General features: G+C 41.3%; 1 long non-coding RNA gene across 1 annotated transcript; it reads left to right on the top strand.

Moving 5' to 3' along the window:
• Positions 1 to 7,935: 7,935 nt before the first annotated feature.
• On the top strand, positions 7,936 to 23,825 carry LOC140218767 (uncharacterized). Its single transcript, XR_011894948.1, has 3 exons — positions 7,936 to 8,572; positions 11,874 to 12,021; positions 23,488 to 23,825. It is a non-coding gene; the product is annotated as an uncharacterized lncRNA (long non-coding RNA).
• The last annotated feature ends 2,254 nt before the right edge of the window (positions 23,826 to 26,079 follow it).

Raw genomic sequence — 26,079 nt, forward strand, 5'->3', positions numbered from 1 at the left:
AACGCAAGCGAAATTAAAATATGTTACAATGTCCACCGTCTACAATCGGGCAGCGCGAAGCATTGGGCCGCGCAACAGCTACGCAGTTAATCTGAACCCTCGGGCTAATCACAAGTCACATACCGAACCCCGCGTCGTAAGAATGGGCTATTTTCCCATGCCCTTCACCTGCGGGGTGTCCTCACGCAGCGAGCGTACTACCATCCAAAAGTCAGTCTATTATTGCCCGGCCGGCACCGCGTACGGCGGACGTGAGGTGGCACACAACGACGGGAGCTTTGCCCAAGCCGGATTAGCAAACGTTAAGAAACTGCCGTATTGTAATAAGTCGTGGTTATCAGCGCGTCAAATGACAAGGAAGAGCTCAATCATAAACTACGCTTATCCATGCCGGCCTGGTCGCTGTGGACGCGGATATAACACATAGCGTTACAGAAAACTGTTCACAAACCATTAACAGCCCTGCTCGTGTATTTAATAACGTTTTCTACTCATCGTACCTTTGCGCTAGCTGTTACCAAAACTAAGATAAATCCTAACCAATTCGCCCACCTTGGTGTCTTGCTGACATAATATGACTGGTGAAAGTTATTCTAGTGCATGCACATATATCGTATTCACATGTGCATATATTGATTGTTTACTTCAGCATAAAGAAAAGAAGGATGCTCCATCTGTATAATTTCACAAAATTACATTTTCCTTCCTTTCTTTCCTTTTTTTTACTGTTGCAGTGGGTTGAGTACAATATGTACAAATAAAATATGTCACTTTCACACTACTCCATCACTTAGGAACAGCAAATCAGCAATCAGGATGACAGATATATTTATTTTCTTATTAATTTTTTAAAATTTGTAGTCAGTATGAGACAGCTCACACTAAGCTTGCTTGGTTTTTAACAAGCTCTTGGTCAACAACGACACATACGTTTGGAACTCTGAAATAAACTGTGCAGTGCGTCTGTCTCAGCATGCTTTAAGAATGACAAGCCAAACCTTCATCTTATGCAAGTGTGGAAACTGACAGTTTATGCAACCACACACCCATAACACGTCTGCAAACCTGTCATTCTTATGCACTAGAGGTTGAAGTTTGATGTCAAAATATATGTCACTTTCATCACTCATTGATTCATGCGTGACATCTCTTCTTGTACTAATCAAGACGTGGCTAAACGATACCATCTCCTATAAAATTTTTCTTTTCACATCTGCATGCAACACTTTTTGTTGTGAATGATGCAACTGCATAGAAGGTGGCATGCTCATAGCTTTAAAAAAATAAATTCTTGCAGTTCCAACTGGCATTCGTTCATTCCTAGAGCACATTTTCATTTCACTTCAATGCTCAAGCAGAATGTTCTCATAAGTGCATACTACTGCCCTCCGGATGTAAATTGTGCATTTTCAAGCGAGTTTCAAAACATTCTAAATGAAGTGCATATGCTATTTTGGCATTCTACTGTGATCATTTATGGCAATTTTAATTTCTCCATTATTAACTGGACAACAGAATCTGTCACAGCTGCTCACGCTCAATGGCATATTTTCCTTCATTCCTGTATATGTTACCTCAACTCATTACTCTCCCAACCTGTTCATCATGTACACTGGCCAATATTCTAGATCTCATCAGAGGTAGAAAAAAATTAACATTCAAATATGCAAAGCCATCAAAACTGCCCTGGGCCTACCATCTACAACTTTGACTACGAGACTTCTCAAGACGGGCATACACAACACCTGGCAAGAATTAGCCGAAGCTCGTAAAGCCAGTCAGTTAGAATGACTTAAGCTCATGCCCACCGGGAGATCAGTGCTGCAACGGCTGAGCTACAGTGAAACCTTTATAGGCCACCACGGACTGAAAAGAAAGAATTCCTCTAAACATCTGCAAATCCCTGTGCATAGCACCAATTGTACCACAAGGAAAGAAGACAAGCCCAAGTGGATGCCCTACGGCAAAGACACAGGCAAGGTCCGGATGCCAGATACACCGACACAGTCAAATACCCGCAAAGAAATGCTTACGCCCTGAATGTCACAGATTCTAAGGGCAGAGAGCTAGCGTCTGCCACAGTCCGTGCGCAAAACTCTGAGACTGCAGAAGAGACGGCGATCGCCCTAGCAACTACCACGTGCAGACACAGCTGTAGTTCTTTCCGATTCTGAAGCAGCTGTCAGGAACTATGCTAAGGGTCTAGTGTCGACAGAAGCACTAAAGATATTGAAGCACGACAGCGCTTCGATCCGCTACACCTGCGTGACCTGGGTTCCTGGGCATGACGGGCTGGAGGGGAACGAATCAGCACACGCCGTGGCCCGAGGCCACACCTGCCGGGCCAACCCTTCCTACTCTCAAGATGCCGGTGTGCGTCAGCAGGGGCAGAGACCGTACCCATCACCTACTCAGCGATCCTTCAATATCACAGGCTGGAACGCAGGCTGCACCCACCACCTCACCCAAAGCTCACCGAAGAAGAAAGTACCACACTCAGAAGACTACAGAGTAACACTTACACCCACGGAATACTCATGCACAGACTATACCAAATGCTACAAGGAAATATTCATGCACAGACTATGCCCAATGCTACAAGGATACCGCTGCCCAATGTGCGGCTTACCATACACCTTGGCGCACCTGATCCTCGAGTGTCCATGGCATCTAGATACAGACGCATCGCCTTCACCGAAAGAATATAACGCCAGACAAGAAAGCGAAGACCTCATTGAAACGTGAGAGGCCAAGCTCGTCTCCGAGGGCCTGGAGCAACAATGACACCTCGTCGCCAGGGCCAAGGAGGCAGCGAAGGCCAGAGGATTCCTGGAATGAGGAGACCTCCCACCTAGAGTAGAACTGGGGCTTAACCCGGGATACTGTTTCAAAAATAAATGTTTATTCCTCCTCCTCCTCATCTCGACCAGCGATCCTCTAATCTGTTCCGGCATTACTCACCTGGACGGGCTGTCTGATCATGCAGTTATAGTAGGTCTGCTTAACTTCTCTTTAACAAAAAAGAAAACACTACTAAACACATTAGGTGCTACAATAGGGCCAACATTACTCGGCATAATCGTTAATTAGCCACCTTTGCAGACACAGTCAAGCTATTGAAGAGAATTGGTTATGTTTAGAGCCACCTTTGCAAATCTTATCAAAATGTTCGTCCTTTTTCTCAGCATTAGATGCAACAAAACATTCAATAAATGCCTGCAGCACCTCATAAACAAAATGAAGCGCTCTATAGAATGGCAAATAAAAAAAAAAGCCAAGACATGGCAAAGATACATATTATGTGACAAAGAATGCCAGATGCTACTAAAATCCTCACGTCAACAGGTTTACAGCTGTGATTTATTATGAATAACAGTGATTATGGCACGTAATAAACCCCTATTCACAGCCTGACATAATCCTAATTCTGGTGGTGATGTAGTTCCTGAGTTATAGTGTGTGCAGTTACTAAATGATATGTTTTGTTGAGTGTCCAAATGTGAAGACATCACTGCATGCCCTGACTTCCCCATGCAATCTGACATGTCTGAAATTGTTATTAGTGGGTCGGGCATTTTTACCTTACTAAACAGATTAAAAACTTCATCTACAACAGGTCACAGCAAATTTAATAACAAGCTGCTCAAGAATGTGTCCCAGCTAGTGTCGCAACATACCCCCTGGGTTCATTCTTAAGACTGGTGAGTGGCTAAAGTCATCCCATTCTACAAATCCAGCGACTGTTTATCACCCTTTAACTACCAATGAATATTATTAACCAGTACAATTCGCAAACTTATGGAACACATTATTAATTCACAAGTCATCGACTATTTCGAAGATCCCAGTTTAACATTCAACTACCAGCACAGGTTTTCATTTACATTACGACTTAGCATGAAACCAGCACATTTACTCCATCTTTGCAGCAGCTCACCACTCTCTTGGCATCATCAAATTAAACCTAAAGCATGCTTTTGTCAACATACATAAACTTGCTTACACTACACTAATCCACACAAAGCTCGAATACGCATCGCTAATATAGCACTCTGGCAGGTAAACATTGTTGACGAGATTGCATTTGTTCAAAACTGGGCTGCTCACCTTCATATTTTCCGACTATTCATCTTACACTTCCGTGTCGTCATTAAAAGCACGTACTGATTTACAAGCACTATCCCTTCGCCACAAATCAGTGCGTCTTTGCCTGCTTGACAAACTTTATAATCATACTTCTCTTCACAATGATTTCTTTCAGTCACCACCTGTCGTATTTTCATGCCGGGATCACCACCTCATATTTAAGCGTACACCATCTCGCACGTTACAATATGCATGCTCCTTTATACCCTGCACCATCACTGAAGGGAACTGCTTTCCCTCTGATATTGCCACAGAATCTGACATTAAAATTTTACGACGTGCTACGCACTGTTAATTAGTTGCCTTTTTTATTACATTCTTGTTTAGTTGTTTTTGTGAGTTACTAATAAATACCTGTATTAATACCGTAGTTTAGGTGTGCATGCATATTTTCAACATTTTATTTTGCTGTGTGCATAACTTTTGTTTTGCAATTCTTATGATTTCTTACATTCTGTTTCTTAATACCTAAACAATGTTAGCATACCTTTGTTCTGTACTTTGTCCTATTATTTGTTGTAACTATTTCTTTGTAATCTCATTTATGTTTGTACTCTCCCTGCCCCTGTTATGTGATGGGCGCAACTGATGCCTTTAAGGGCACCGTTGAGCGCTGCAACACTGCTACTTTGATGTAGCAGTGTTGTGAGGCATTTTGCTACCCTAGGTAAAGTCAAACTACTGCACTCCTCTCCACTCTAGCACCAAATTTAGGTGCACCATGTGAAGAATTTTAAGACACATTGTAAGGCATTATAGTAACTAATATGGGAAGAAAGTTGGTACACAGGTTTCCAGGCATCACTTCATTGTTCTTTCAAAAGTCAGTCATCCATAGTGCATTTGAAATTGGATATTTTACGGAATCCAACATTGTCCTTTGCCATTGGTGAAATGTAAATGTTAAAGTGGGGTGAGGAACGACTAGATGCGATGTGCCCATCTAGAGCTGCCAAATCTAAGTGGCCACTTGTTTTGCCTACAGCACAATATACCTCTGCTTGGTTGTGTTGCTGGTCAGAAATATACATACAAAATAACAGAAGGTGCTGCTGTGCCAATATATTCACAAAAGTCTTACATGATTATACAGGTGCCATCCATTAGCATCAAAACATGGCCTGCACAACAAGCACAGTATCTTCAGCGGAAATTGTAGTGTTATATCTTGCATACAGAAATGCAGAAAAGTGTAAACAAGGTGCACTCTGCTAAAATTTGTCTTGTGAATTCCTACTGTGCCAACTGTGCAGATTGATGGCATATAGTTTGATCTGGGAGCTAGCCCAATGCACATGTACACAAAGGAAAATGATTCACCTCTTAAATATGTGAAATGGCACCCAGGTAGGCACAGTAAATTTTCAACTTTGTATGCTTCAGTGTTATGCTAGAAGAAAACGTTTTCTTAGTGTGTTGCTGATTCACAATTATATACCAACTATGCATATAGGAGAAGAATCTGCAATCTTTTAGGCTGCGTGTTAAAATACCATGTATACAAACCCAGGGAAAACATGGGGAAAGCAGGAAATGGAAATTCAAGACGATGAGCAAACCGAGAACAAGATGAAAGCAGGAGCCAACGTTTCAACAAGTGCACTTGTCTTCTTCAAGGCGACATATGCTTTCCTCGCCACAGTTACAGATATTAAGAATCAATTTGGTTGATGCCCAGCCTGATACTCCGTGATTATACTGATAGATATGCATACAATTGTTTATCCTTTTTCTGTGGATTGCATTTCACCTACTAACAATTGAAAGATATCAGTCAACGTGAGATGCAAATAGTGTTGTACTTTGCGGAAGGTATGTATATATATATATATATATATATATATATATATATATATATATATATATATATATATATATATATATATATATATATATATATATATATATATATATATATATAGCACCAGCAATTATGTTACGACCTTTGACGAGTCATGTGACGCGCTTGACACACCATGCTCGCCGCTGGGTTGTTGTGCTTTGAGTGCCACATGTTTTTCTGAGCACAGGTTTGACCGATAAAGGTTTAATGCTGTGAAGTGATGTTTCCAGTGATGTCACAACAACGCAACAATGCTCTGAAGTATATATTTATTGATTTGACAGCAAGAATTCCATAGACATTTTCTGTAGCATGAAGGAAGGAGATGCAGATATGGTAGCAGATCTGAATCATTATTATTATTATTATTACTATTATTATTATTATTATTATTATTAATATTATTATTATTATTACTATTATATACATAATATTACTGTATTAATCATTAATATACATCATTGTACTGTGTGGTAGTACAATATATAGTATACCACTCAACACAGTCAGTGCTCAAAGTTAGCCAGGGCTCGAGAGAGTTCGGCCTCTCTTCCATTTTCTAAGCAGGGGTTCGGCCCCGTCTTTGCAGGTCAACTGTAGCACTGCGGCACCCATTCGACAAGCACTGTAGGTGATTTTATTGCCAATAGTGCCTTGTGAGGGGAAATTCCAACTCTCCAATTTTTTGGAATAATGACTTAAATAAACAACAAATCGGTTTACTACCTCTGTCCAAGCGGCGTGATTATGAATGCCTTAAATTGTTGCATAATTCAAATAACACCCCACACTACTCATTAAAGAACAACTATCTGTCTCCTGATAATTTGAAACCTACTAGGAATAGCCACAAACTTAACCTTGCTCCATTTCAACTGCATACTAACCTGTTTAAGTATAGCTTTCCTCATACAATTGAAAAATGGAACTTACTCCCAGGTGAAACTAGGTAAATTAGAAAAATCATTGTATTTACTTGATTCATGCTGCGTTTATTATACTGATTGTATCTTTTATATTGAAGTTATCATGTTTTTTAAGGCATTGAAGTTGATTTGTGCAGAAAAATATTTTGTTATATGCAATGTACAAACCCACTCCTGCGATAGCCCAATTGGACTACAGTATGTGAAAATAAAAATAAATAAATAAATAAGTGATTAATCAGTTGATAGGGCATGAGCAAAGACAGAGCAACAGCTATTGTCCTACTTCTGCATGCATTTCCCCAAGGCATTGTACATGACAGTCACCACCCTTAATTGCTCGACTAATTAAGATTCTTGGCACAGCTAGCATACTGTTTCATGAGTCAGTTGAGTGTGAACCTACCTGTTCGTGAATTATTGAAGGTTCACCTTGGTTTCTTAGTTTACAAATTAATTTTAATTCGTTTATTTTTGCATTACGAGTACAGTGCTATACCATGCATGTACTTTGTACACTTTTGCAGTAAGCAGGTGTGAAACCATGAAATATATTCTTGTAGTGCCCTGAGGTTCTAGGTCCTTTCGGCTCCCCTTATTACCACCGGTACCACTATAGCCGTTACCACCAGTGGTGCGGCCGGTATGTCGATCGATACCGCCGGAATGCTTTATTGAGCGATATATGTGTGAACGTGACACGCGCGGCTTGCCCGTAAATCCGTTTCACTTGCGCGTGCCGCGTCAACAGAAACACGCCGCTTTTCTTTCTTTCTTTTTCTGGTGGAAATGGGGCACAACATCGAATAAACGAAGCTTTGCACAACACGTTTACAAACGGACAAACACGAAATAACAACCACTCTGACTCATCATTAACATGTCTAATTGACCAACGATTTGGCGGCTGTCCATTGTATTTGTTAGGTTGTTAATTATGCTGTTTCTCACTGGTCAACCAAGCGAGACTGTACTAGTAATCATGCAAGCCGTTCGTTTTCTTGAATTTCGTGACTTGCTCGTCCGGCTCCTTTTGCCGACGAGAAGCAGCCTATATTTCTCGCTTTATCCCCAGCAGCAATACTCTACAAAACGAAATATTGTCCCTCCATTTAAACCCCATTCAACCAGGTTTAATGTCCTCGACATTGAGCCACAATATGTAAGGAATATCGTTTAAAGGCCGCAGGCCAGCTGACAATGGACATAAATCGGAGGGGCCGAGGGGCCAAAGAAACTAAACTGAAACATTGTTTGCCGTGAGTATTTTCTAAACAGCATGTGCCTTATATCTTAAATAAATAAATATAAAATAATCTAGACGGACATATGTTAGAACTTTGTTTTGTTTTGTCCATATTCAAACTCTTCTAGGTGGCGCCCCAACAGCTCATCGAAATGCACGCAGCGCGAATTCGAATCCACAGCGAGATTTGAGCGCGGGAAGCTGTTATGTGCCAGTATGCTGGGGTAGGCTTGACAACTCAAAGTTTTCTATTTGTACTTACGAAGCAGCAGTATTTGACAGAAAAGAATAATACTTTGATGCTCTTCTCACGCCTACAAGCGAGGGCGGCGTGATTAACAACACAGCGTAATGCGCAACGGTGAACGCCAACGAACTGCGTGCCGCCACCAACCTGGACGAAGCATTTTGGTAAGCTCGTATTTTATTTCTTGTTTGCAAAGTTTGTCGCAGGCAAACAATTTCTTTATTTCTAGAAGGATCGCATTTGACTTCGCTATCGTGAGTCTCACGCCGTGAACAACGGCTTCTGCGATATCCAGAACGTATTGATGTGCTCAGTGCGCATGCATGATGTAAGACGATAGAATAAGGAGAACTGTGTAACCTCTATATCGTACAAGGGGGAGAAGGCGCGAAGATTATATGTCAGTTGAATAAAAAGGACACATCTCGTTTGTACGCGTCCTTTTGTTTTAGTTACTCTATATTTTGGTAATGTATCGTCATATGGGTTTACCAGTCATGGCCGGACTTGGTGCTCTCGTTCTCGCGTGCAAATGTGCCAGTTGGCTGAGGTGGCACTGCGAACAGCGCCAGACAGGGCGCGATTCCCCCGGTTCTTGAGCCCCTGGCCAAAAACTTATTTCTGGTATAGGAAACATTTTCACAGCTGTGCACTGTACCCACCGTGGTTGCTTAGGGGTTATGGTGTTGGGCTGCTAAGCACGAGGTCGTGGGATCGATTCCCGGCCACGGCGGCCGCATTTTGATGGGGGCAGAATGCAGAAACACCCGTGTACTTTGATTTAGGTGCACGTTAAAGAACCTCAGGTGGTCAAAATTATTTCGGAGTCCCCCCACTATGGCGTGCCTCATAATCAGATTGTAGTTTTGGCAAGTAAAACTCCATGATCTATTTTTTTTACCTCCGCACTATGTGTTTTGACATGTTCTCCCTTGTTTAAGCGTGTTGGTACAAGCCTTTACCGTAGTTTTAACTTTAAGATTTGACCATATTCTCTCGGTGCGTAATGCCTTTATATACAACAACCGCGGATAGAAGTTGCGACTGTTTGAGATCGTAGCGCCTTTCCTCTAAGTTGTAGTGATTAGATGTCATTGGAAATGTGTAAGGTTGGAAATGCTTGTTTTCATCCTTCACATTCTAGAATACAAATTTATACTAGGGTAATTAAAACTTGCAAAATGCAGTGTGAAACTTCATACTAAACTTTATTTATTCAAAGAAAATAAACAATATTTTCAATGTCCCTTTATAATAGCATCATTGTGCACTGTGGAGGTGAACTGGTTCGAAGGCACAAACTGACTGAATGGATTCTTATCTTGCTTTAGCATAACTCAGTTTGAGTATGGAAGAAAAAGTACAGGTGACAGGATGAGCACTAACTTCTAACTGGTCTTATTCCACGACCCTACTGCACATTATATGCGCCGCTCATAGCACACATGAGAAAAACGACTAAAACAACAACCTTACAAGAAGCAGACGGCTGCAGTTCACTGAAAACGTGCCGACCAACTTAGAAAGTAAAGTTCCTTGCCTGATAAAGATAAGGAGGGTGTACTCACGCACACCCTAACGTATTTGGCAATGGCATTAGCCTGATCAGTAATCTCGTGCATCAGTTGAATGTTACTGCATCCTATGATGACACATTCTTTAAAAAAACTAGTTTGCATCCACAAGTCTTGCAATGCATCGCAAGGGGCCTACTTCGTTAACTTTTATGAAGGTTGTAACTATGCTCGCCCAAGCAATCGTTGATACTGCATCAGAACGGCAAGTTGGGCCAGTTGGTTGGGATTCATACTAAGGTTTGTTACAGCGCAACCTAAGACAAGGACAACAGAAGGTACAAAACAGCGCCGTGTCGTCATTTTGTACCTTCTGTTGTCCTTGTCTTAGGTTGCGCTGTAACTAACCTTATTATGAATCATTGATACCCCTTCCCGTCTGTCTAATGTAGACGCCCTTGCACAACAAGGGAAACTTGTATACCATAGCTCAAGTGCAATTAACATGCCCGTTCATGTCTTTTTTCCAACCAGTGTGTCAAAACAGATATAAAATACTCGCAAATATGCAATGACCACTACGTCACTTCACATTTATTCTGCAATATTCTGCTATCTCAACTGCAGGTTGCCAAGAATGAAAAATTACCAGAGTGCACTACTCGAATGGTGTTCACTGTATCTGATGAGTGTCTTGATTTACCTAATCGATGAGATGTCAGTGAAAAGCTTTGTATGATGGTTACAAATGGCCGGTAACAGCATTTAAGACAGCCTAGGATTTGTGAAGGCACGAGAATGAAAGCCCGTGAAATAAATAAAAGGTGAAAATAAACTGTCCTTACCATGACAATGCTTCTGCGCACTATTGCATCAATCTTTACAAAAACTTTGTCAAATAGGGGCACTGGGAAAGAGCAGCTGCAGTTTTTTCTCGACATGTCAGCAGTTTTTGGCGTGCAAGTACAGTCCCTACCAAATGCGAAGTAGCGCGATCTTGGTAACAGTTCGCTTTGCGAACCTTTACAAGACTGTGCCCCAGGTTTGCACATTCATAATATATGCAGTGCACTGATGACACTGTTTCTGTCTGAGACCACTTATATTACTGTTGCGGAGCGCATTGTCACGTGAATTTCTAAAGAAAAATTCGCTTGTTTGTTTGTTTTTTTTGTCGGAAAAAAAAAGACCACACATGAACTAGGTCGTTGTAACGCTGTTATCGGTCATTTCTCGGCGTATTCCACAACCTTTGCATTGGCACCATATTCGATAAGTAAGGAAATAAACATTCATTACAAGTACATATTAATTGCTTGTTCACAATGGAAAAAAAAACTTGAGTAGCACAAACATAAACCTATCAACATAGAGTGAGTGGGTGATGTTCACGGAAAGCACTCATTGATTTTTTTCTTGGCCACAGTTAGTTGTCATATCCAGTATGTAATTTAATGGTGGTTTCCGAGAAACCTGTACAGGTCTCCTTCGTAGCTTCATGCTAAAGGAGGGTGGGTGAAAATTTTTCCTGTCATGAATTTTACTTGCCTTGCAGGCTTCCACAGAACTGATCTGCCATAATCAAATAGTGCTCTGTAAAGTAAAATAAGGAACACCTTTTCTTCATATACCTGTATTTCACTCATTGACCTCTACCAAGCTACTCATGTAAATATGTATTTACTGCTCGAAAACGGGCAATTCATGCTCCAGTGTGTCAAATTTGCCACCTCCCAGAGCTGCTCCAAAACTTCTTTGACTGCTTCCATCCCTGTATGAGTGGCCCATATAATGTTTAATGAGATTATCACTGGCATCCCAGAAACTTCAACATTTAACATCCGCCTGCCAAAGTGTCTACATCTCAACATTTTGGTTAGAACTGATCACTTTATTTGCTGCAGGACTGAAGCTGTCTTGATATCTACAATACATTGGACACTACATGCAGGATTATGAATGGATACCTGAACACTGCTTGAAGGAGCAAGCTCTACAGCATCACTTATGCTCCTTTCCATGGGTTGGCAAGAGGAACCGTGGCACGCAACTCTACAGGCACCTGTGCTCTTCACTACCTTCGGAGGAGAGATGCATTGGTATGCTGTACATATATTTGACTGTGGGTTCCAGCTGCATCTCTTGCATTGTCATTCGATGTGCAGGTAGAGGAGTTACCTATTGGGCGCACATGTTGGTTAACGATACAAAAAGGAAGGTGCTTCTTTGAACACCAATGACCCTGTCCTCCACTTATTTATTTTAATTTTCTTGTAACCTTATTTTTGCTGATTATATAAAGGTCACAGGCAATTAAGCCAAGAAAAGCGTTGGTGTAATTAGCTGTGGTTGAAATTGAAATGTAGAAAATATTGAAAGAAAGTCATGAAAGCAGACGAAAGGACCTTGTCTGTGGTGGTGACTGAACCCACAACCTTTGCAGTACACACGCGATGCACTACCAATTGTGCTGACTTGGGTATTTATGGTATTTATGCCCTGGGAGTGTTAGCCAGCGCCATTTAGAGCCATGGTGGGCAGATGTGGAACATCTTTTTTTGCACGATGGTGTCGCGTAACACCTGAACTGAAGAGAGCAGGCATGTGGCTAATAAACCCATGCATGCTACCTAAAGGCATCAAAGCTGTGAGGTTTCAAACCCTCGCATGAATGAATGAGAAGGAAAACGGGCTTCATTTTTTTAAAATCACGACCATATAAAGCCAGCAGGCAATGAAGCCAAGAAAAGCATAGGGGTAACTAGCTGTGGTTGAAACTGAAATGTTGAATTGGCTCTGCGGCCATCTATCAAATTTCACCGCAATGCATTATCATAACTCAATGGGCAGCACGTTTAAAAATTATAATTCAGAAGACTGCCAGAATTTCAACAAATGAGCAGTTAGCAAGAATGATAGTGTATGCCCTTCTAATATTCTTTGTATTTATGGCACTTATTCGTAACTTTTCCGCTGTGTTATATCAGTGTTTTAATTCGGACCAAAACTGTGCTATAATGTAGCAATGAGGTTATGGTCTAGTGGCGTAAATGTGCATGTTAATAAGAGGGCAAATCGCCTTAACGTTAACTGAGAGTTGTTTAAACTTGGGCAGCCTTCCGAAATATACTTTTTTTGAAGTTGCTGTCCATTGAGTTACACTGGTGCACCGTGTCATGCGAGCTACCGCAACGAGATGGCGCTATGTACACGGTCATGTAAGATGCGGAACAACGCCTCTGGGAGAGCGGACCAGACCGTGTAAGCCGAGCCGGCATGTAGCCGTGCTTGTTTTGCATACCCAACCTAGTAAACAGTTCCAGTTAACACTTACGTTTTGTCAATCACGTATGCTCGTCACCCGACCATGACATGGAGGCAACGGTGGGATACTCGACAACGCTGTGAGAAATGCACCACGCAAGTAGAAGTCTACACCTACAGCGCACTGCGGTGAATACGAAACTTTGCTACCCATGGCTTCACTTACAGTGTCCACAGCCCAGCACGCAGCTCCACTAAACTCGTTCGTCGTCAAACTGCCGGAAAAACTTGATTTTCGGCAGCCCGAGGAGTAGAAACGGTGGCTCACGAGAAGGGAGGGCTATAGAGCTATCTCCAGACCAAAGACGACGACGAGACGCAGGTGAACACACTCATTTATGCCATGGGTCTTGAATCCAAAGACGTCCTAGCCTTGCTCAGGCTCTGTGATGCTGAGAAACTCGACTTCAACACAGTAATGCAGCTGTTCATAAAAAATTTCCTGACACGGATGAACATGATATACGAGTGTGCAAAGTTCAACAGCCAGAAGCAAGACGTGCATGAGATAGCCGATATGTTCATCACCGAACTCTTCAGGCTCGCTGAAGCCTCTGAGTACAGCGCCCTGAAAGAGGAACTGATCTGTGATAGACTCGTGGTCGGTCCCACAGACACGTAGGTAAGTGAGAAGCTGCAACTTAACGCTGAGCTTACTCTGGAAGCTGCTGTCAACGCTGCTCGCAACATGGCGGCAACAATCAAACAGCAGCAAAAGGACCTACGGCCACAGCTACAATCACTTGAAGCTGTAGACACCATGCACAGCTTCTCGAAGAGCAAAGGAAAGTCAAATAATTCTCGTAAAAACCAGCGTGACCAAACTGCGCTGACATGCAAGTGGTATGGCTCAACAAGACACCTATGGTTCACCATCACACACTATGTGCACGGCGAATGGCAAAACATGCAGTGCCTGCAGTAAAAAGGAACACAGCTGCCACATGCTTTTCCGCCTCCAAAAAGCAGAACAAAATGCACATACCAAGCTGTTTTGGAAGAGGTTTACTTGGACAATTAACTGACCAACAGGATCCTGGGCCATGAAAAATCAATGTGATGGTCAATGGCTTCAAGGTAGACACTGGTGCAGATGTGACTGCCATGCCAACAAGCCTCTACGACGAACAAGTCACGGGAAACCTGAAGCAAGCAAAAGAACAGCTGCTCGGACCCGGCAGGACCAAAAAAAGCAACGGTTAGACTGCTACCGTGTGCTGAAATGGCTGGTTGTGTCAAGAACAAATTTATGTAATAGACAAGCTGCATGACGCACTTTTTGACGTCCCCCCGCAATCAAATCCTTCAATGTCCAACCAAGTCTCCTAGAAGTAGCGGAGTCAAAAGGCAAGGTCAGCGACCCAGCCAACATTTTATGCCACTACCTCTACCTGGCTACAGACCTGGGCCTACCTTCTCAGGACCGATTACAATATATCGCTACTCCCTGATGCCAAGCGGTGTGCTATTATGTACTCGGGGCGAGTACCTCTGCCCATGTTGCCGAGTGTCCAAATGTGAGTTGGAGAGAACGGAGAGCCTGGGTGTCATCTTAAAGGTCGAAGAAACCACAGAGTGGCATGCACCTATGGTAGTGGCTAAAAATAAAGGAGGCGAGCTTCAAATCTGCATTGACTTTGGAAGGTTAAAATAGAACATTCTGTGAGAATGAGTCTTAGTGCCCACCATCAATGATTGCCTGGCCAAACTCACCGGAGCTGCCTGGTTTAGCAAACTTGATGCTATAGCCGGATATTGGTTACTGGTTACCCGAGTCCCAGAGGTACAACACTTTCCTGACGCCACTTGGCCATTTTAAGTTCCTCTGATTGTCCTTCAGAATTTCCACAGCAACTGAATTTTTCCACTGGGAAATGCTAAGACTGCTAGAAGGCCTGGACGGCCAAGCATGTCTGCAAGACGACATAATAGTGTTTGCCGCACAAAGACAGAACATGATGCACGACTGCACAAAGTACTTCAGCACCTGCAAGAAGCTGGCATCACCCTAAACGCAGGAAAGTGTGTACTACACCAGCAGTAAAAAATCGGGCCCCTTGGTTAACCCCCTTCTCGTTCATTACATAACGAGGGTCTCGAATCTGGCAACATTGGTGCCTTCAGGTACTACGTGTGGGTTTATTGACCAGTTGCCTTCACCCAAAAAGATCACATACTCGTGATGCCTGCGACAGAAAGGATGCTCTACATATCGCCAAGGTTTGTGAGTGGTGGCACTGGCTAACAATCCCAGGGTTAGTTCTAGTAGTAACATAAATACCCGAGAAAATAGATGGGAAGACGGTGCTGTGTTAGCTCGATCGGTAGAGCATCACACACGTAATGCGTAGATGTGGAATCGTTCCCCACCTGCGGGAAGTTGTTTCTTCATCCACTTTCAGTTCCGTTAATTTTCCCTGTGTTGTCCTTGGTGCCTTTGTTTGTTGGCGTCTTATGATTAATAAAAATCGGGCCCCTCGGTTAACCTGCTTTCTTCTCGTTCATTACATAAGGGTCTCGATTCCGGCAACATTGATGCCTTCAGTTGGCATGTGGGGCTTTATTGACCAGTTGCCTTCACCCAAAAAGATCACGTACTTGTGATGCCTGCAGCAGAAAGGATGTTCCACATCCACCGTGTGTGTGCCATGTTTTCTAAGAAAGCAGGAACTATTCATATAATCTCTCTGGAAGTTCATAAAAGAGGGGGAGGGAGGAAAGATTGCAAAGAAGGGAACAGGGTCAAACAAATCAAGGTGTAGCAACCTGTGTAAACCAAAAGCAAAAAACATTCATACACATACTTGTGAGAAATAGAAAAAAAAAAGAATAATTACAGTCATTCTTTGATATTAAAAGAGCTTCTGATATCAGTTGTGAATTCATGTTTCTACTTCTGCCAAGAATATATTTCAAGTTGTGGATGACAAGTGCATGTGTTACAATGCTCACCTACATTGGTCTTACTTTGTTTTTATATTCTGCAAATGTTCTCTTGCCCTTTCATCAGTGCAGCGTCCAATTTGGCTTGTGTAGAGCTTACCAGAAGTAAGAGGTTATTTGGTAAACCATTCCAATGGCACAATTCATGAACGGTGTTGCATGCCTTTTGTTAAAAGCAGCTGTATTTTTACACTCAAGCGTGGGAAAAAAAGCTTAGATGGCTTCTTCGGAACCAGCAGCACGAATGGGGCCCCATATTTGTCATTAACCTTCTTCAGTGAGTGCAACTGCTGTGCTCATGAGGCAGTGCCTCTGGCTGCTTCAAACTGCGCACTGTTACCTTTGCTGCTTTCCACGCCTGAAGTTTTCGCAGTAGGGATTCTGAGATTCCGATGATGAGAGTGAGGGAGGCCAGCTGTTATGAACATGCCAACGTGAGCACAAAATCTATTGCGCCTTGTGTTAATACACATTTTTACAGCCTATTCAAGGCACATTGGGCAATTGTGGGCTTAACATGGATTTAGGCTGGTTCATACAGTAGCTAACCTTTCTTTGCTCTTAGTTGGTAACTTCAGGAAACATGCGTTAGGGTGAGCATCAAATGTTTACCTAAGATATGCAGCATATTGTCAATGGGTTAATGAAGTTGAGTCTGACGAAGTCTTGTCCGGTTAGGAAGAGTCAAGGGAAAAAACAGAACTGACACCGACCAAAGTGAAAAATTATTTAAAGAGACGTGGGAGCCTTGCTTACAATGCTTTCACCATGCGTGTCTCATGTGTAAAGGTTAGTCCTTTTCCGTGCCCATTAAAGACATTTCAAATGTTATCTACCGTATTCTCATGTGTCATATTAGAGTTAGGTTGTAAAAGAATCAAGATATCGATGTATGTAAAAACACTTAGAACCACGGCGTTGTCAAATATCTAGTGATGTAATGTCACAAAGCACAGGAGCATTGCGATTATCACATCTCAAAACCCCTACTGCAAAAGCTTAAATTCCAAATGCAAGGAAATTTCACTTTGGCTATATTGGTAATAAATTAGTAGTAAATACTACTGTAGTCATCTTGGCAAAGCTGCGGGGCTGGTATCTAAATGTCTTTTTGATATTCTTTTAATAATGTATTAGCAAACGACACGTGAACCTGGTGGTTAGTGGCTATGACGAGAGTCCACATCGCCTTCAGGTTTTTATCACTGCAGGCAGCTGCAGGTGGTCCCTTATCTCGTAGGCCACACTAAGGTGCCCTGCAATCTGAGTCATGCCTCACTGCCAGTTACTGGTAATTGTGGCATCATTTCAGTCTCGGTATCAAGATTGCTAGAATGCTGTTTTGTATTTACACTGTTTGAATCATTTTTTTATGCAGCCCTAACTTTTGTTGTGGTTGGGCTTTAAGGGCTGTAAAACAGCAAAAGCCGGCAGTGCGCACACTTTAAAGCAGCTGAAGCAGCTGGAAGTACTGCCTCATGAGCACCAAGTGATGCACTCACTGCAGAAGGTTGCTGACAAGCATGGGCTCTGAGTTGGGCTGTTTGGTGTTGCGCTGCCAAGCCTGATGGTGGATAATCAAATTGTAGCTGTGGCAGCTGCATTTTGATAGGTGTGAAATGCAAAAATGCATGTGTGTTTTGCACTGTATGCACAGTAGAGTAATCAAGGGGGTCAAAATTATTCCAGAATCCCTCGTACTTCATGCCTCATAATCATATTGTGGTTTTGGCAAATAAAACTACAGAATTTGGTTCAATATATTAGTTGGTGCCCTTTGATGTTCCAGTTCTCTAATTTTCTTGCTTATAAAAGCTCTGTTCTTGGTATAAATGATGAATTTGTTATTACAAAAGGCTAACCTCTAATCTAACTTAACTCATTAATTTCCTTTAGTGTCCCTTTTCCATGCATTAAAAGCATGGAACACTAATACATTTGCATTAATTTTTATTTGACTCGTGCTCAACAGCTAGATGCCATAGAAGAGAACTACTACCGTGGGCTTCAAGTTGATAGGTTGCCGTATAAAAGCTTGTCTTTTCTTTTAGAGATAAAAACACCTGAGCCTAGTTTTCTGTCTTTATATAGACTATTGAGATAGGCAAACACCACTTGCATGATAGATCAGTGATTAGTTATGTGTTCAGTTTTTGCCCCCACCCCAAAAAAAAGAAAGTGAACTTGTGGGATCGTTCTCCACCTGTGGCAAGTTGTTTTTTCATCCACTTTCATTTCGTTATTTCATTTATTAAGCTCAAGTAATTTCCCCTATGTTGTCCTTGGTGTTTGTTGGCTTCTTATGATATTACTAGTAAAAATTGGGCCCTCGGTTAACCCTCTTTCTTCTCATTTATTACATAACGAGTGTCTCGAATCAGGCAACATTGATGCCTTCAGGTAGCATGTGTGGGTTTATTGACCGGTTGCCTTCACTAAAAAAAGATCACGTTCTCGTGACGCCTGCGGCAGAAAGGATGTTCCATGTCCGCCGCCAAGGTCTGTGAGTGGTAACGCTGGCTAACACTCCCAGGGTTCTACAAGGAAACATAAATACCCAAGAAAGTGGATCGGTAAACGGCGCCGCGGTGCTCAATTGGTAGAGCATCGCATGCGAAATGCGAAGGTTGTGGGATCGTTCCCCACCTGTGGCAGGTTGTTTTTTCATCCACTTTCATTTCCATTAATTTATCGTTTCATTATTTCATTTATTAAGCTCAAGTAATTTCCTCTATGTTGTCCTTGGTGTCAGTGTTTGTTGGCTTCTTATGATATGAATAATAAAAATAGGGGCCCTCGGTTAACCACCTTTCTTCCTGCAATAACATTTTTCATGGAGGATAACAAAAGCACTCTTGACTTTCTTTAAAAAAATATGCTTCATGTAGACAGTTTCTGCGTCCTTGTCTGTTTGCAACCTAAAAACATGAAAAACAGCTAGTAAAAGGCAGCAGAAAATTTTAAACGAACTGCTGATATTGCAGTAATAAAAACTCTTCACAAAGAATAGCTAATAAAAATATTTTAGAAATTTCAGTGGTTTTCTGAAAATAAAATTGGCATGGAAAAGGTTAATCTTGTATGGGGCACTAAGAACAGTAGTAAAACAAATTAGTCACCTAACGCAATCTGTGTAATGAATTGAGGATAAGTGCTCTATAAACAATTACATGTTTTCGATGAGCGATGGTGATTATTTTCCGACACATGTCGATCTTTATTTGCTAATGTGGAAAACCACAATCACTTCCCTCTCAGCTCTCTAGGGGCTCTGCAACTAACCTCATGTGCTGGAAGATAGGGAAACACCCACGGCTCATATGTTCAGCCATGTGGCTACTGTAGTTATTTGTGCAAGTTCTGGGTTCACCCACTCCCTCATTGAAACATTGATAATGATTACGATTACTAATACTCGTTTCCATCCAGGAGCCAAATCAGCTTGTAGTTGATGCTAGTCCTGTTGACAGGTCTTTATCCTTGTTTCTTCCTGCTATCATACTTCTAAGAATAAATAATCTTGCATACTATTGCTGAAAGCTGGGAGAGTTGGTTACTGGCATTAGGAAACATAGTTACTACACTATAAGATGAAACACATGAAATGCACAGGATGAGCACTACACATGAACTTGTTTTAGTACATGAGTGCGATTATATGCATGCATGAAATGCTCAAATTTGCAGCAAAATTTGACTACACGTGACATATAACATACATCACTCATTTTATTTTGCATGTACCGTACATCTTTTTCAAGTAATCAATTTTTATATTCGAGATTTCAATAGAAGGTGTGCTATTGCATTTATCGGTTTGTCTGGGAAGGCCCTTATATATCAGTGTAGAATTTTAGCCTTACATTTTCTGAGTATGTTGTGCTGTTGTATTTTGCCATGTATTGACATCTTTTACAATGTCCTGCAAGTGTTTCAGGCCTTGCTGACACGCTAACCTGCGCAGAATGCTCAGCCTGTCTTTGAGGCACCTTTGAGTGCCTTTAATGCCTTCAGCAGCAAGTGTTATACCCGTCACACGAGCATGCCAAAGGTCCTTTGAAGTTAAGGAGCATTGAGCTTTCAAAGACATTAGTTCAACGGATATATGTCGGTGCTACATGGTCTCCAGGTAGTCTCCGTTGAAGCTTTTAACAGAGACCGCAATGTATCCTTAGCGCTACCATCACCTTGAAAGTAATAAAAAAATATAGCCCAATGCGTCTTATAATAAATTTGTCACATTTTTTTCAGCAACATTTATTTTTCCTAATACATAGAAACATCAAAATAATATGCACACGTAGTAAAGGCATTACTTTATCACAAACAGATGTATTTATTGTAATGATGGCCACCATGTGTACCGCTTCGTACACCGCACATTGGCGTCGATTATTCATTGTTGCCTTTGTTTCAGCTGCTTTGTTTCGTTCGTTGTGGCTAGGTAGCGGTAGGTACACGTAAACGCTGTAAAAACTAAAAAACAAAAGTGACAAGGAAAGATGTGCAGAAAAAAGCCAAGGAGACTGCCTAGCAGCCACTAACCAAAGAACCAAATCGCACATGGCAACCGTGTTGTGTCGAGGTTGCTGCTGACGACAGGCCGTACCGGTGTTGCTGTACCGGCGCTTTCATGATGGAGATTGCGGGTGTCCCGAAAGTGTTTAGTACTTTAGTAACAGTATTCAGTACTTATAAGCTTGTTCTGAAGAGGTAAAAATTGAACTTCCATATCTTTAGATTATTTTTTCTACTGTCAGACACCCTCTAGGCTTGGGAGTATTCCCTTGAGGTTTCAAAGGACGAACGCGCACTCCTTTGACTCAAAGCCACCTTCCAGTAGGGCTCCTTTGCTGTGCCTGTGTGACAGTGCACATTCTCCCTTGAAGTTAAGAATCTTTGGTTCAAAGGACTTTGAAAGTGCCCGTGTGACTGGGGTATTATGTAGGATAGACCAGGATTTGTGGTAATGGCAGGCTGCAGGAGCATTGTGCACAGATGTAGGTGGTAACAGCATCTGGATATCTCACAAAACATTGCAAAACATGCCAAACTGTGACTGTACACATGCAGTTTGCAAATATAAGGCAGGGAAGTGCAGATTTGTATACTAGGTCTTTTCCATCCAAGAAACCAATAACTGCATTAACAAACCTTCTACAGGGGTCTTGAATAAAGAAGTTGGTTACTTGAACAATATGATGTATGACATGGGTGCATCATGAATCACATAGTTTATATGTCGTGTATTGTGAAATTTCCTGCGAATGTGTCGTTTTTATGTATGTAATCATTGTTTAGTGAGGTTGCTTGATGTCCAGCACCCATTCTCTGCATATCATGTTGGTATTTTGTGTTGTCTTAGAACTGTAATTATGTTTCATAAAACCTTACATTGCTAAAATTAGACTTTGGGGCAGTTTGGTCTTTTCATCCACATTCTTGTTTTTGTCATTTCCCTTACCATGCAAGCATTTTTCTGGAGCACTTGCAGTATTTCGTCATGCTCTTGCGTTTACAAGCCAGATGTCTGTCTGTGAACAGCTCAAACCACTTGTAGCATGCAAATCTGATGCATCCTCAATAGAACTCCATAGTGAATGTATTGCTAAAAATATTTTTCAGGGGATGAAGCACTTCTATAACTACAGAGTTTTGCAGCAATAAAGAAGCAGAATGCTTGCATCTGTGTAATCTATATATAATATTTTCTTTGTATCATCTTTTATCTGACTGTCTGTCAGCATGGTAACATTGCATATTATCTTCTTAACATTCATGAGTTCCAAATAGCTACTATAATCTTTTTGTCCTCACATTTTCTGTAATATCCTTCACCGGAAGGACAACTAGCAGTTCACTTGATTTACCACTTACAGGCAACAAATTAATCATAATAGTAGTGTCATGCCTATTGCTTAAAAGCTCCTAAACGATTTTGCACATCTGAAAGTTCCTTGAATTCATGCAAGCAGGTGCTGCTTATATGATGGCTGAATGCTCATGTGATTGGTTTTTAGGCCAATGTGAAAGAAAAACGCCAGTACCTATGTGTTGTTTTATGATGTTGACCTGTATTTATTATTACGTTGGTGAACTGTGTGTGCACTCTGAAGATATGCACATTACTGCTGGTGTTTTGTATAATCTGTGTATAATACAACAACATATATTATCAAGAACACATTCATTTTATTAGTTTTTGTAATATGTTGTCATGATTTCCTTTCATTGTCAGTGCTGCAAGGCGTCCTAATACCTAATTAAAGAGCTTCTGCAGACATAGAGTTGATTCAAAATTTCAGAAGCTTTTAATCACTGCAGCTATAGGTTTTTTTAATATAAGCTTTCTTCACTACAAAATGGGGGTTCCTAAATTGGTTATTTGCGCCTATAAACCACCCGAGCTGGATGAAAATACTTTTCAGAAATTGCTCGAAGGTCTATTATACTTAAGTCAGAATAAGAAGATACTCTTTGCAGATAAAAAACATTAATGGTCTATCTCACATAATGAAACATTCTGGAAGGCCTTGTGGTCATTCGTAGAAACACTTGTTTGTAGCTTTGTCAGTGCCGTGATGTTTCAACCTTAGCCTACAAGATAACGATACTCACACCATGTGAAATTTTCGCGAAGTAGTCTGTTTGTGCATTCTGCGACTTAAAAGGAAGAGGTCTGGACACTGACCAAAATGGTTTAAAGTACTTATTTGAATTTTTGAAGTTATTTGAATTTATTTGAATTTGAAAATGTAAAAAACTATTTTAAACATTTTGGTCGGTGTCTGGACCTCTTCCTTTTAGTATGCATCTTGTTTGTAGCTTTGTCAGTGCCGTGATGTTTCAACCTTAGCCTACAAGATAACGATACTCACACCATGTGAAATTTTCGCGAAGTAGTCTGTTTGTGCATTCTGCGACTTAAAAGGAAGAGGTCTGGACACTGACCAAAATGGTTTAAAGTACTTATTTGAATTTTTGAAGTCATTTGAATTTATTTGAATTTGAAAATGTAAAAAACTATTTTAAACATTTTGGTCGGTGTCTGGACCTCTTCCTTTTAGTATGCATCATCCCGACCAGACGGGCTTTCGTCATACTCTCCACTTCATCCAGCCTGCAACTGTACAATGGGCTGTAATTTTTCCTAAAATCTGAGGTGGCCAAGATGCACTTGGAGTGGTAGCATTGAATGGCCCAGCACTGTTGAATAATTGGTGATGCTATGTTTAAATATTCATGCGGTGTCTGTTTGCAATACAATAGTACATAATCTATTTTGTTTGGTTTTCCAGAATGCTCCCTATCATGCACTGCCATCTCAACAGTACCATGGCTTTTTGTGTGGATTCCTTCCCTTTTGAAGGCCACCACTGTTTGCACAGCATCACAGCCTGCCTGCCTTGATCTTGCGGAAGAAGAAAATACAAAATGCCTATTTTTTGAAATGCATGCATGGCTTCATGCAACACCACCTGTCGTCGGGGTGTTAAGGCTTTTTGCAGAGAAAATGTAATGACGCCTTATGTGTGCCCTGGTTGCAAAGTGTTTGCCTCTTTGCCTGTGTAAAAATTTCACACTTATGGATACTGTTAAAGGTTCCTGTATCATATTTTCTTTCACATCCTAAGAAATTTTTGTGTCATTATAAAACTAAAAATTATAGTTGAATTGCTGCTTTGTGTGATATGCAATATTCAGCTGAAGGTGATCAGCAGAGGTCGAACAAGTGTTATGTCAGGTGGAGAAATTTTTTTGAGAAGTGGACTTCTTCGTTAGGGTAACAACCGTTTTCCTTGGCAGTATTTATATAGTTCACTTTTCTCCACTCCATGGATATCCAGCAAAATGAGTGAGTGCATAGAGAAGGTGAGGTAAGTTTAAATGCTCACCATGGGGGTTTAGTTGGGGTAGCAAGGTGTGTAGAAGTATGGGAGTTTGGCAGGTTGCTGGCACCAATTTCTATTAGTGATCTTGTTGTTTGTGACTATCTCAGTTATATAATGCGAGGCGTCTTCTGACGCCAGAAATTTTGAAAAAAAAAACTCCTTATATTTGTGGAAATTCAGTATGTGCCCCTGGGGCTACTACGAGCACTTGGGGCCACTGGGTAGATGCAGCTCTCCAATGAACTTTTTTGACACAAACTTGTGTATGTACGCTGGGTGTGTGCCACTGCATATGTGCCACTCTTTAATGAACCTCTTTGATGCTGACTTAGGTCATGGGGCATCACAACACAAACCTATGTAGCGACATCTGTGTATGCAAGTAAGTGTGAGCTGGAATTGTCTGCTTGGATTTTCTTTCCCTGATGACGACTAGTCCCCTTGTTGAATTAACTTCAGCCTGAGATATCACCTGTTTGTCTACTGTTATCACATTATGCCCATTTTGCTGTGAACTTGTCATGTTCTCTAGCTGGCAAGCTTGAATTTCAGGTGCTGCACGCTAAGGAAATTGATTCAGAGTGGGTGGTACCACTTCTGCTTTTTCTTTGCAGCTGTGTGTTACATGAGAGAATAAGTTGTACGTAGATGTCTATTAGAAATAGCATAGGTATTCAAAGGTACTTTCATTATGTTCTAGGTCATTGGTGCTGTCTGGCCTCCTTTGCATCATTTTTTGTAGCATGCTTTTTACATGCAAAAACAAATGTGGCCTGTTCTAATGCATGCAAGGACTGCCCAATAGCTCATGATGTTTTGAGCCGCTGAATTTCAGTCTTGGCTGCACTTGTGGATTTTCAACTACTGAAGCTTGCAATATGCTTGAATTTCCTGTCAAACTGGTTTGCTTGTTTGTATCCAATTTATTGAATTATTTCACTTTCATTATGCTAATAGTCATTGATTGTACTATCATGCTGGCACATTTGATTCTGGAACTGCAATAAATTTCCAGACATTTTATTGCTTTGTCATGGTTTTTGCACTCGTCAGACACAATCTACTAAACACACACACAAAACTCCCTTCAACCTCGTAAAATTCCCAAAAAGTGCATAATAAACTCCCAGACCTACCTGTAAAAGCCCTAATAAGGAGCTAAAATGCACTCCCAAAACATCTGTTTAAAACTCCCTTAGTAAAACAGCTCCCTAAAGCTGTAAAAATTCACTCCCAAGCATTCTCGTATATGTTCCCATAAAAAGCAAAAATCGAACTCTCAAAACTATCCATAAGTGCTCCCTTAAGCAGAGCTCCCAAAATATGGGAACGGTTGCTCCCAGGTTTACACCTAAGCACTCCTACAAGGAGGTAAAATAATTTCCCAAAGGTATCCTTCAAAACGCCCTTAAGAAGCCAAACGTTTCCGAAAATATGTACGTAAGAACTCCCATCGCTTCTCCTATAAATTCCCATAAGAAGCAAAATGAAATACCCATGTCAACTTGTAAAAGCTCCCAAAGCTCCTCATAAGAACTTCCATAGTTCTGGTGTTCAAAAGAGGAATGAAAAACTCCCAATGTTCCCCATATAGACTCCTGCAACCACTCGGGGGTTGGTGTTCAAAGGAGAATTGAAAACCTCCCATAATTCTCCATATAGACTCCTGCAACCACTCAGGGGTTGGTGTTCAAAGGAGAATTAAAAAACTCCCATAATTCCCCTTAACACCACCAAACACAAGGGTGTAAAAAAAAACTCCGTTCGAATGGAGGATATTGTCCTCCCTTAAGGGCTGAAGTTATGCAACGAGGCCAAAACTCCCTAAAAGGGTCAAACCTGTTTACAGTGTGGGACACGGTTTTGAGACGTAGATGACAAGATCGGTGATAGCCTTATGATTTCCACTAAGCATGCATTACGTCATTACTACTCAGTTGCATAATTTCCATATGGAACATAAAATATGTAATTAAAAAGCATTTTGTGATTGTTTCA

Source organism: Dermacentor andersoni, chromosome 6, assembly GCF_023375885.2.
Source record: "Dermacentor andersoni chromosome 6, qqDerAnde1_hic_scaffold, whole genome shotgun sequence".
NCBI classification, from domain to species: Eukaryota; Metazoa; Arthropoda; class Arachnida; order Ixodida; family Ixodidae; genus Dermacentor; species Dermacentor andersoni.